Source organism: Lissotriton vulgaris, chromosome 12, assembly GCF_964263255.1.
Source record: "Lissotriton vulgaris chromosome 12, aLisVul1.2, whole genome shotgun sequence".
Taxonomy (NCBI): Eukaryota; Metazoa; Chordata; class Amphibia; order Caudata; family Salamandridae; genus Lissotriton; species Lissotriton vulgaris.
In genome coordinates, this window is record NC_141700.1 from 42,674,583 (window position 1) to 42,688,347 (window position 13,765).

Here is a 13,765-nt window from a genome sequence, read left to right on the forward strand (position 1 = left end):
TCGAGCACCAAAACCTGCCTCCGCCATTGATTTCAACATGGCGAAATAGGTATAATGTATACAATGTTCTGTAAGATTATATGTTTTCACGGTTACGGGTAGGGAGGGATATGTCCATCCCCCACCTCCTTGAGTATGAAAATCTTTGAGCATGTTTCTAGCTGTACGTCCATATGTAAACCTTCTGTCTGATAAGAACTCAGTTTCACTTATTACAAGCACTCAACACCATCTGGTCTCTTTCTTGCTCACATCCCCAATAAGCGTATATTCTCTTGTTTGCATGACAGCCAGCAATCTTTCAGATGACAGAAGATGTACACACGTAGAAGGCACCTTCAAAGATATTTTTAAATGAAAACAACTGCGACCTGACTGTTTAAATAAATCACATAATTAGGGGTATCTCTGCATATAAATCTACATTTATTGGCATCGAATTGCCACTTGTCTTTGTAAGTAAGCTTTTGAAAAATTGAGTAACAGTGTTAGATGTGATAGAGCAAGACACTGGGTAAAGCCGCCTAATTTGTGCATCTTGCTAGAGAGAATTATCGCCCACCAAGTTCGTGGGAGATTGGAGTAACATCAAGACACAGTGAGTCAATCGAGTAAACGAAGGCTGGTGAGGCCTTGTGAGAGCAGACAAATGGTTCTTCGCTTTTTAACCACAGGGATATCACATTTTTTTTGGTTCCCAGACCTTTTTTTGAATTATAAGGCCTGTCCTATTTGAATAATGACATTTTGTGGCGCACCTTTGGTTGTTTCGCTTGTGTCCAATATAAAATCATCCCGATCTGCCATTTTCGTAACATACTTAAAACATGGCTGAAACAATGTCTTGAACAGCACTACCCCCAACAGTAGCTTGGATCAACTGGCCAATCTCTGCCTCTTTTACCCAGCTGCCTGGTGGAGAATCTGCCCAGAGAAGTACACCGATGCCAACATCCTGAGTGGGATCCTCACAGCAAACAGACAAGGAGACTGCCACCTAGAGTGTGGCGACCTACTGCGGTCCTGCATGCTCTGTGGATGTCTGTCAGCTCCCCTGAAAAAACTATGAGGGTCTCACAAAGGGGCGTGGTTGATGTAATTAAGGGTGTGGCTTAAATATATGCAAGCTAAAAATCTGTGCTTAGCATAGTGTGCCACCCAATTGGTATTTTGCTGTTTCTGTCATTGCATACAAATATATACTATTGATACAAGTAACATTACATCTACATCAAGCCAGGGCTATTGGCTTTGCCAATGGTTGTTGTTTGTGTAAGATAAATCAGAAACAAGTACGGCTTCCTTGTATATACCATTGAAAATGCTTCTGTTCTGAAATGAATAGACTGAAAGAACCGTAACGGGTATCTTTGAAGTTACCTAAAATGCTGTGAAGGGTGGCACTGCTGTACAGGTAAGACTTTTTTTCTACCATGAGGGCGAAAATGGAGAACAACTTAAAGCTCTGGCCTCGCCTTCACCTCTAGCTTCGCTAGCATGGCGGGTTTGCTGGTGGGGAATAAGGATCCCAAGTCAATGACAGTGGGAGCCCCCGCAGAGGTGGGACGCCCGCGACCATCCCAGTCCCATACTCGCCCAACCTGTCAGAGGCGTGAATAACCAAAGTGACTGAGCTGCAAGCTGCAGTTTCCGAACTTGTTTTATTTGCCCACACATTAACATGCCTCTGAGGGTTCCTGAAAATGGGATCTTGGAACATCTATTGTTCCCTATGAACACCTGCAGCTCCTCATCTGGAAGATCCTGGGGTGGGCCTTACTCTGTTTATTGGTGCTGGCTTGCGTTTGACATGTATGCTGATCTGATGACGCAAACCCCTCAACTGCTTGACCCGACCACTTTGCAACCAAAAGGCACCTCTTGGAAGAGGCAGGGCTAGGCAACATGGACACTGCTGCCAGATGACCACACTCAATGGTTGCCTATCTCAAACGGATATTGCTGCATGGTCTCCATGTAAAAAACTCCCACTAGAGACAAGCATGGCCCCTGTGACTGAACTACACGAACAGGACTCTCCAGGGGCCAAACGGAAGCAGACGAGACTCAATAGTATGAAGCATAGTCTAGTGAACTGTTCTATTCTGTGTTTCTGATCGCATACAATCTCTCTGCGTAAGCCTTGGACTACTTTCCTTGGTACTCTGAGGCATGAGCTGCAGGGGCGTTCTTGTAGTTTAGTTTTAGGGACTTCGGCAGTAAACAGACTAAGCCACCAAGACAGAGGCTCAGTAGCAGGGCCGGACTGGGAACGAAAATCGGCCCTGGCAAGGTACTCGGCCGCACCCTGGGGGGATGTTGGGGGTGCGACCGAGCTCTTTGCCGGGGCCGGTTTTCGGTCGATTTTGTTACTGGGCCAATTTTGCAGCTATGCTGCAAAAACGGCCCTGTAACAAAACCGGCCCCACCCTTGCAGCGCACCGGGGGATTGCCCGGTGCCCGCAACGGCCAGTCCGGCCCTGCTCAGTAGCCATCTCATGCCTAGTACCCAAACTGGGCCTGAAAATCCATATCTTGGCTGTTTCCAAATGTTAGCATATATGGGAATGGCACTGGGAGATCCCGCTTGCTGTTATGATGACACAGAGACCACAGAAAACAGCCCATTGGGGAGCAGCAGTACCAGTGAAAGTGGGTAGTTACCGGAGTAGCATGAGTTTATGCTTTTCAGGTAAAGCTGCTCTGAGCTTCGAATTATGTTTCTTTAAAATATATTTCTGTATTTATTGATATTTATTTTGTGTGCGTTTGTCAGTGTTAATCCAAATTTAATTGGGATTTTATGAAAAAAAGGAAGCTGCAACACTTATATTTTTCCACATTTATTTCACTGAAATAAATAAATATACACACATACTAAGATGCCACATTGTTTCTGATCTGTAAAAATCAATAAAAATTGAAAACTTGGAGCTATAGCTGCAATATATTTAAAAGGTTTCTCTGTCATGCACATGTGGTACTGAGTGACACTGTGTGCCTGGTATTTGCCATTAGAACGTTTCAGATCCCACACAGATACTTCTGATCAACAATTGTGAAACTGCATGGGGTGACCCCACTAAACCAATGCTTCTCTTTCTTTTTACTCAATGGGCATTATTGCTTGTATGGGGGGGGAATAGAACCCCCACCCTGTTTAGCTTCTTGACTTAATCTGCCTAACTTTGTTGCTTTTCTCATTTGTACATTTTCCTTGTATCCCACCTGCTTCTGTGGGTTTGGTCAGTTCTCATCCCTGCCTATTTACCTGATGTGTGCACTGTGCTGTTTTTTGTAAGCTGATCCTTATTGTTCCCCTTTTATATCAGTCCTAATATCTTGTGCCTGAGCATCGGACTGCAACAGAGTCCAAAATGGAGACAGCTTTGTCAGTGACTCAAAGGAATGCTTGATGATGCATTCACCAGAAAAGGACATTGACCCACCAATATGCCTGGGGCAGGATAGGTGACATCAGAGACCCTTTAAACATCCCCAGTGACATCTCATGGTTGACACCATCTTCAACCCCTAACCCCACAACATCATCTTCAATTTGGTGCACATGGGAAGGGCTTAAAGTGGAAAATGCAAGGAGGTCTTCTTAGAGCCCAGTTCCCTTTCTACTCCTGTCATATCGTCATCAAATCAGCAGTAGTTAGGGGAGTGGCAGCGATAAGAGGGGCAAGCCAGCCACTACCTCGGGCTATTTCCAATTGATGACCATGTCGTCAAAGTGGTCAACGGTTTTGTCTCTTCAACAATAACGTAAGCAGAATAAAAACAATCAGGTTTTCTTAAGCATGAAGGAACTTTATATTACATTGCACCCTGCTAGTCCTTTAATTGAAAAAGAATAATTAAATAAAAGCAGGAGTCAACAGATTTTCTTTGAAACTTGCTACCTGCACAGCCAAATGCCAAGGCTGCTGAATACTAAGAGCGCTGAATCTTCATTTCACATCATGTTCCTATCTTCTACCACCCTACGTTTCCCTGTGCCCTCACCCCACTGTTTTAGGTTTCATTACAGCCTCCTCCTGTTTTTCTGTTTTCGAATCTTTAATGCCCTTAGTCTGATAACTAAAAATAGAATTCCTAGTTCCCTAATATGTGCACAAGTGCCCGCCACCTTCAACCATGGGCACAGCATAAGTAATGAAAACTAAACACACAGTGAAACTTTATTTTGCTACAATATATTTATTAATTTCACAAATCCTTTTGGAGGCCCTGCTCAGAGAAAGCAAGGGCTGTTAGATGCCTGTTTAAAGATGACTGAATCATCTTGTGCACACAGGCGGAAAGGCTCCTTTTAAGATCTACCAGAGCGAACTAATGACTAAAATTACAGGGTGACTGAAGGGTTCAAACAATAGTGAAACAACCCTAGTGGCCTAAGGTCAGTGTGGTAAAGTAGCCTAGTTTGGTATTGACAAAGAAGCTCTATCTTGTATCCAACAGCACCTGCAGTTTATGTTGAAGTAGCAGAAACAAACACACTGCATTAAACCAACTGACTCGCACAGGGGAGTACAAAAGAGTTACCCCCTCACAAGACTTTGAATCTCCATGGTGAACGATAATTATCAGTTTTAGAGGTGAACCCATTTAAATCAACGGAGATTATTTTAGTGTTTATGGTGAGCCATGTTTTCAGGAGGGGTTAATTCCATCAAGTCAATGAGAGTTGTTACATTAGTTTAAAATGTGCTGAAGCCTTTAAAGGGTAACATCTTCTTCATAAGGCATGAGTTTACTTCACCAAATAAAGTTAACAAATTACTTTAAATGGAACTGCTCAGGGCAGCTGAACAGGCTGACAACATACTCATTTGTAATATAAAAGCGAGTGACAGAGACCGTCATCAGAGCCATATTGCTATGCTTAAATGCATATTTTTTTTATGTCAAAGGGTTTATTTTTTTTTTTTAATAACATTCTTTTTGGGGGTATTACTGCATTACTTTAGCCTTCTTCTCGCGTAATAGAAATGCAGTCTCTTTTTCCCTCAACCCTGATGCATGCTAGAATTTGTAGTTTTTTTAATTTGTAGTTTTAAAGTCTGATACAGATCTCAGCATATTTTCTGCACCCAGCTGCAAGCCTCATCCCTGACACGGACTACTGTACAAACTAACCCCCTTAGCAACACTGACATTACTGAGGCAGTGCCGAGGGCTCACTCTGGATGTAGCCACAGAAGAAAATGGCGCCCAGGGCCAGACAACAGACGGCTCCCCCACTCGCCTGCCTCGGGCAGGCCACGGGCGTACGGCCCCGCAGCCAGCAACCCGCTTCTGTCACCAGGCTGGAGTCGCATTACCGACTCCCATCATTCATTATTCACCCATTAACGACCAGGGGCTGGAGGGTTTAATAATGCATCAGGCTTCGCCATCAGCAACAGACTCTTGAAGGAAAGAAGCCCCGCCTATAAAGGGGCGGAAGTGCCCGGCCACCAAGCGTCGCTTTCCCATTGGTCAGAGCCACGCCAATCACCCCGCGCGCTCGGCTCTGATTGAGGGGAAGGCAGCAGAGAGGCGGGGTTAAAGGAACGCCGGCTTGATTTACAGCTACGGAGCAGAAGGCGTCCTCTCCTCTTGCTAGAGAGGAGGGCGTGTCCTCCGCGGCCAGAACGGCCACGCCCTTCGCCTCGCAGCCGTCAATCAGGCTGACGTCAGAAGCGGTCACTGCAGGTGCAGGAGCATAGGCTGCGTTTGGTGCAATAGGAGCGGAGCAATAAAAAGCAAGGGCGAGAGAGGTAAGAGGCTTACGCCGTGTTTCTCCTGCATTGCACACAAATATTGTGTTATTTATCTTTTTTTTTTAAAACACCTCCGTTCTGCAGTAATGCAATACACGGAAAGAGAGGAGGATGCAGCAGCATCCTAGGTCCTTGCTGGCTAAGACGGGAAAGATGCTGCTGTATAACCTTCATTTGACACCGCAGGGATGCTGGAACCAAAGGCTTTGCATCAAATGTGTCGGGGACGGAATGTGCCTCTCTGCAGTCGATGAGAATGGAGGGCTGGCAGCGGATGCTCCATAATTTATAAGCATAGATAGCCCTGGTGCAGGTGCCTCGAGCCTGCAGAGGGCTGTGGTGGTTTCAGCATTCGTGTTTACATTCAGATCTGCAAATATTTAGTGGGGTGGGGGTTGTACATTAAATGTGTATATTCAACGGTGCGGCTTATTTTTGTATTGCTCAAAGTGAAAATTGGATCCCCTCTGAGCGCTTTAAATTGACGGTGGTCAGTGCATACACATTGCTCAGATAGGCACATATGTACGAACTATTATAGTGTTTGTGCACGCACGTATGACCATCATTATGCATTAGGGCATATGCATTCGCATGATGAGGTGGTGTGCCTTTTGCTTATGCATGTTATACATGTGTGTATCAGCTGCATGGCTCATGGACTGGGAGCTCATCCCTTTAAAACAATACTATTATATTTCATCTAAATCTTTGCATGGAATAATTCTGTAATAATTTACAGAACAGTTTCACCATTCTGGTTCTGAGCTTAAAAACCCTCGTTTGTTATACTGTTGTACATTTTACATGCTGACTAAGCATTCCTATGAAAAAGAATGACCCAGGCTCTAAACCTCCTTAAAAAATAATCATATTTCGTGACAGCACAGCCATGTTTTCAATCCTTAAGTGGGAGAGACAGGGTTGGTGCTTAAGCAGAGTGGGGGAGGTGAGTGGGGTGCAAGGGAAGGGGGAGGATGGGGGCTTTAGTCTGCCCCCTCCAGGGATGGCCATTTTTGCTTGCATGATGGGGGAGGGGACGCTGGGCATCAGGGTTGCTTTCGCTGGCTCGCGCTGCATCCATTTCGGAGCCTTCCTCAAGGGAGATAAATATGATGTCCCCACCCCCCTGCAGATGGTGCAAGGGAGGCTTATGTTCCCAGCTCCAGCAAAATTCGGTCTTTCATTATTAATTCTGTTTGTTTGTTGTCAGTATTGATTTCAACATGTATTAAAGGCGTCCCCATCCGGTTTATAAGTGGAGTTGCTGAGTAAGCACATTTGAAAAGAGAAAAAAAAGCAATATTTCTTGAGGAGTAACCATTCTGTGGATTTGTTTCTGTGTTTTGCATTTGTCAGGTTTGTGAATTAGCTTAAGTTTAAAATGCATATGTTAATGCAACATCTGTGCGTACCCTATTTTTGTTATTCTTAAACCCGCATAGCTTTTGCTATTTGACTCTGTTTCAAATTCTCTGGATTTAAGAAAATTGAGAAGATCTTGTTTTATTAGTGAATTAAGACAGAAACAATTGCAAAACGTAGATCAATACATTGTTTAAGACTTACTTGTATTAGCTTTAAAGGAATCTTTTTCAAACCTGGGGGTTTAATGAGAGAAACATGCAGTACATGTATTTTATTCTCCGTACCCATTTCTGAATAAAGTATGGTGAATCAAGGAATCACTTTGTTTGACCTGAATATTGCCATAATGAAATGACCTCGCAGAGGGAGCAGGCGTGGACGGGCGTGTGATTGCCTGTTCTTCTGTATTGGAATTGACTGGCGGACAATGATATCTGTTTCTGGCACTCTTGGGACGACTTCATGGCCGCCACACACAAGCTGACCTCAAAATATAATTTCCCACTGTGTTTTTAAATGTATAGCAAAGGCCATTAAATTATGCCGAGAGGTAAAGCCTGTTCATTAAAAATTAGATTAAAAGACAGACAATCATTCTACTGCTTCCTACAACCAAAAACACAGATAACAAAATAAGATATAAGAATAGATTCTTGCATGTTTGCCACCAATTCTTGAATGTTTTTCACCATGCATCGTTATTTGGCATACCAGACAGTCTGTAATGCAGACGGATGACTGTCTCACATGGGACTTATCCACTGGCCCGTAAGCTGCTGACATTGTCATTCCTAAACACAGCAAGTCAAGCATGCAGTTTAATGCTTCTTGGCTGTAAGATACTGTCTTTGATATCTGGTTGTTACACTGCTTTTTTGAGATAGGGGTGTCATTATGTAATTCCTAAGCCAATCTCTTGGGACTTGTCCTGTGGTGACTTGTGTAATCCTGTGTGCTTGGTAAAGAACACAAAAAAACCTTAGGCGCCTCGTTAATTATATTAATCGTCTTACGATCATTTAACCTTTTATCCTTGTACAAACAGTTTGCATTGGGTAACTGCTGCCTGGAGGGGGGTACATATACAGAGCTATGAAATTTGATTCACAGAAGCTATTAATGAACCCTAAACATATCAAGGTTATCCCCATGAAACTGAGGTGAAAGCACATCCATGATATAACAAGGCCGCAGCATCTTTCATGAGCATGCACAGGGGTATTTCTGCTCGAAATGAATATGCGTGTGTTAGTGTCCTTCAATCGATAAATCCCTGCATTTCATTTGAAGCGTTCATCCCATCCTTCGGCTGTGAAATCAATCATTGCAGACATTACTGGTTCGGTACAAAGGAAACCAGTGTCATTAAAAGTACACGTTGATATGGTCAGGTGTTTGCGTCCTGTCTATCCTATAGGACCCCACCTGACAATCATCGGATAAGTGGGGGACCCTGGATCTTGTGAGGAGCATATACTAGATAAAAGGCTTACACTAACTAGTTGCTTGGATCAAGCAAGGAAAACCTCTTTACTGTCATGAAATCCAAGTTAGGGCACAGAAAATAGTAGTGGTGGGGCTAGAGTTGTGAAAGGACTTCTAAGCTGGACTTTTGTGTTGGAACCATCTTTCAGACAGTAGCACCTACCTGGCCCTACTTTACTCGGTGTTCCTGTCTGAATTTCCACATAGAACCAGCGTGCTGTGAAGAAGACACCCGGTTTTATGTTGTGCACCGTACAACATTCTTACTTACACACATGTCATGCATACTTATATTCCTGTCCAGGGATGTAAAGTCAAACACATGGGGTTCCCTGGGTATAAGTTTCTTCCTCTTCCATAGTCACGCCTGAATGTCGATGTAGCATCAGTTGTAACTCAAAGCACATTTTGTGGGCGATTAAGATTGGATTGTCCTTGAGGGGGAGTGCCTTTGACACCGTTATTCTCAGAGGGATCATTTTTTATGCACACTATAACCGCCTGCACTATTTCTGCGAGTCTGATGCAAGGGAAGGACAAAAAGTGCACGTAACATCTGTTTCCCCACTCAGACGATCTCCTTCATGCTGCAGAGGGTCCAGATTCTACGTCTGACTCACAACTTCTTGCGTTGCATGGAACCTTTTCTGACTCCTGGTGTACTCACATTGAATGCCTGGAGTTCGTCTGTTTCCTCAGGCCCCTGTAAGCCTGAGGATGGCATTTTTGTTACTGAGCATAAAATCCACAAGAGAGAGCATCCTATTTTAAACTCATAGAACACTTGCTGCCTTATTTTCTTGAGTCTTTCTCCCAGCGAATAATCCCCGTGGGACGGGAGCCAATTCTAGGTTCGCAATATGCAATGCTCCCGACTCTCAGTACCTGAGCATGTTGTATGGAATGCTTTTGTAAAGCCCACTTTGGGCAATTCTTGGGCACCACAATTTTCAAACTGGTAAAAGCAAAAAATGATGATGTGAATTCATGTCTTACATGGTTTGATATATTTTTTTGTTATTTATCCTCCAAGTTTTACCTGTGTTTCCAGCACTATTTTTGGCTTCAAACAGGAAGTGGACTCTCCCTAACATTCCTCCATGCTACTTCTCAGTGGCTATCGATCTTTAATCCAAAGATGTTGGCTCAATCTGGATCAACATTAACACATACATATTACAAACTTTCAGGCTCACACTGAATTTTATTATATAGACAAAAAAGAATAGGTAGTAGTGTTCCCCAAAGGGAGAAACCGCACATCACATATAACTTTATTTGACCAGATGATTTCGTATGTTATAAGATGTTATGCAGCCTCGTAAAGCACACTATGGCTCGGGAGTGTATTTTGGCGCTGGCTAGGTGTGAGCCTAGCAAAATCGACTACTTGAAAAGCATGGTCATCAGCTTATTATGCAGAATTCAAATGGTGAGGAGGAGGCTATTATGCGCAGTGGTAGGTCGGTCCCCACTTTAGGAGCACTGTAGGAGAAGCCTCGGCCTCTGGATCTGGTTTTTCGTATGTGCGGGATGTGTGCAAGTAGGAGTACGGATGAGCGGAGGTGTTCTTTAGTGAAACCAATGGCAATAGCCCATTCACACACCCAAATCATTTGGATAATGGGTGCATCATACAATATTTACAACTTCATTGTAATTCATTTAATCATTGTTGCATGATTCCACTGCACTTTCCTAACTAATGGCACCTATTTGGTATTGACCCTAGTGGGACACACAACCCTTTTTCACAGGAGCAGTTACCACAACACCAAATTTCGGATGTACCATGTTACTCCGCATACTATTACAACTACCTACCGTTACAACGCGACTTTTACAACGCATACCATTACAACGCATAGCGCTTTGAGGTGCTGGATAGTGGTAAGTATAATTTACTATTCTAACTCCAGTCCCCGTGGACCCTAGGGAAGGTGTTGGATAGTAAATTATACTTATTCCCTATCCTAGAGCGCCCCCCAGCGCAATGCGTTGTAATGGTATGCGTTGTAAAAGTCGCGTTGTAACGGTAGTGCGTTGTAACAAATGCGTTGTAACAGGTGTATACCCCAAATTTCATCTTCCTTATTCTGAGAGGTGTTCCAGAAGCCATTAAAGTGCAGCTGAATCTTGATTTCCCTCTTTTGTTCCCATTCCAACACTGCTACACCTTGGCTGGCTGCTTAAACCCTTCCATGATCCTTCTATTTTGAACACCGTCCAAGTTTCTCCCTTGCTGAAGTTTCTACAACACTTGGACACAAGACCTTTTACCCCACATGTTTTGCATAACATTGTTACCACCTAACTGTCCTTCAGATAGAAGTGTTGAAAACTTTCACAGTTATGATAACATCTGATCGATGCTCATCCTCATATCCTTGTCACCCTCCATTCTGTCTTGTTTTTAGCAGATCTTACAGACAGCAACATCCTTGGAAATAACATCTTATCTTAACTCTTAGATTAATGTGCACAAAAAGGCAGCCTTGTATCACCCACAGATGAATAGACAAGGTGAATGCTTTAGGTGGCCAAAAAAAAGGATGGGTTCAGTATGTTCTGTTTTTATGTATATTGAAGAGGATGGAGATTGGAAAAAGGAAGTTGTGGAAAGATTGACTGCCGACTTAATGTCTGGCACCACATGGTATAATGGTGCTGATTCCTGAGATGTGCTAGAAGGAATGCAATTGCAATGTGGATCTGTTTGGGTCCATAGCTGGCGTTTTGGCTCTCCACCTCACTCTCTGTTTCTCGTCTCTCTCTTAACCTATCCACTCTCCTTTTTGTTTTTCCCTCTCCTTTTCCATCTCACTCTTTCGATCTCACTCACTCTTTCCATTTCTTACTCATTTTCTCCTTTCTAATTCTCTTTATCAACCTCTGATCCCATTTATCACTCTCTCAGTCCTTTGCTCTCTCCGCTTCTCCCTACTATCTCCCTTCTCTTATTATATATCCGTCTCTGTCTCTCTTATATTTTGTCCATTGAGGATGACAGGTGTATTCCGTTGATAACGTTCTGGTGTGCTTCCATTAAAAAACATACATTCAGACATTTTAAAAAAAGAGGGTTGAGTTGCACTAGATTAATTATTGCAATGAAAATATATCTGTTAAATTTTGGTTTATGAACGTATGTGCAGCCATAGAAGAAATACATTGAAATAATTTCCCAAGGGTCAAATAAGGAATATACTGTCAAGACACATTATTTTAATTGGTTGGCGCCCTCTAAGGAGGGTAAATGTTTTAAACAGATGAGTGCACCCATGGTTTGCCTGCCTGTCTGTTCTTTTGACACTGCGCTTCCATGGGCCTGTCACCGTTTGCTGTTCATTATTATTAAACAGCTTGGTCAGCACATTGGATGGGCCAAGTTTGTGCAAATGAGGAGAGAAGTTATCTATGACATGTTTTCAGATTAAAGTAATAGGGGTATCTTGTTTTGTAGAATTTTTTTATATAAATGTGATATGCAGGAACCATTTGTTAGTACATTTTCTTTTTTTTATCTTCTGTTTCATTTATAAATGTTTGAAGTTAGGGTGGCATCTTGTAAAACATTGGATTTAGAATAATCTTCAAACACCACAGCAGTTGCATTTTTAAATCAAAATGCAAATTAACAAAAATGTACATGATACTAATCAATCAATAGATCAATAAAGCATTACTAACCTGATGGAGGGAAAGTGCATTGCAGAGAAGTCTCTGTGATAGATTCCCACCATTGATCTGACAATACGGGGTTTCAAGGGGGAGGATGGGGAGAGAAGTGCAGACACTCATAATATTTATAGCCATAATCCCTATAATTTATGGCCATATATATCTCCCAGTATTTTGGGTGCTTTGTCCAGTATTTAAATTAAGATTGACTTCACTTTGGTTCTTTTTCCTACCAGGCATATTTACTGAACAGGTGGGAAATGGAGTAGTAGAGTTTAGGGTTCCTCTGCTTACGCGGTTAGGGTTCCTCGGCTTACGTGGAGGGCTGTTCTGAGTCCAGGTAAGTAGGAGGTAAAGAGTGTCTTCTAGCTGCTGAATCTTGGAGGGCTCAATATCAGACTGCACAATGTTTGTTAATCACATCAAGAAGTAGTTATTTTACTATTGCCTATAGGCGGTAATGAGCATCGTCTGGCCTTTTCTTCCCAGGTTGTACATTATGGCTGCCCAGAAGGTGTAAAATAAGTTGTGTATCAGCTCTGGTTAGACTTGGCTGGTGCATACCTGCTTTGACTTCCTTGTCCTTGTAGGCTAAGAACGCGTAGGTGATGTGGTGAGGTTTGATGGATAGGACTAGAAACACCTGAAAGAAGGCTGCTCGGAGGGATTTGTGGGCTAAACCCTGTGTCATAGACTACCTGGCAGCTTTAAAATCACAGTAAAGGCCTTAAGAAGTTGTGGCATCCCTCAGCAAGGTGTGGACGTTTTCTGGCATATGGACATTATTTGCTGTCGTTAGCCTAAGGCACCCTCCCTGTAATATGCTTCAGTTGCTCTCTATTTGGGGCCTCTGGAATTATGTGGTGCTGCGCTGTTTTCTGCACAATTATGATTGTGCTAAATTTGCTGCATAATCCATCAACTACAGCATAATAGGCAGATCTTAACAAAAAATAGATTCTAGCTCAAACAGATCAAAAGATACTAAAAACGCTGCAAGAAGTGTTGTCTCTCTGAGGGAAGTCCTTCGCAAAGGTTCACCAGTCACCTTTCAGTTGCTTATAGCTGCATTTGGGTGTTAAACTGGTGCTAATGAGGACAAACGTTTGCCCAGAAAGGGTTAACATGTACAAATAATGAAACTATATACATTTAAAAAAATGTGGCGTATTACGCCGCATAATTTGCCTTTCTTGACACATTATTTAGTCAAGCCGGTTGAATAGCTGTATAATTTGGCCCCCTCCTGTCGCATGATTCCAACATGACTGCGGTATTACTCACAGGACACAGATTGGCTTTTTATCTGATTCTTTAGGAGTAATTTCTCCTTGAGCCTACTTTATATTTCCAATACATGTGGTTATTCCTAGGAAAACAGATAGCCCCAGAAAATATTGGGAGAACATAAACAAGAGTATGCTTGAAAGGAACTGCTGACTGAGAGGTGCATTCTGGGA

General features: G+C 42.9%; 1 protein-coding gene across 1 annotated transcript in view; it reads left to right on the forward strand.

Moving 5' to 3' along the window:
• Window positions 1–5,667: 5,667 nt before the first annotated feature.
• Window positions 5,668–13,765, forward strand: part of RAB3A (RAB3A, member RAS oncogene family) — a 120,989-nt gene continuing 112,891 nt past the window's right edge. Inside the window, exon 1 of the mRNA XM_086946996.1 lies at window positions 5,668–5,768. The gene's annotated coding sequence lies outside the window, so the exon portion shown is untranslated. The remainder of the gene's footprint in view (window positions 5,769–13,765) is intronic.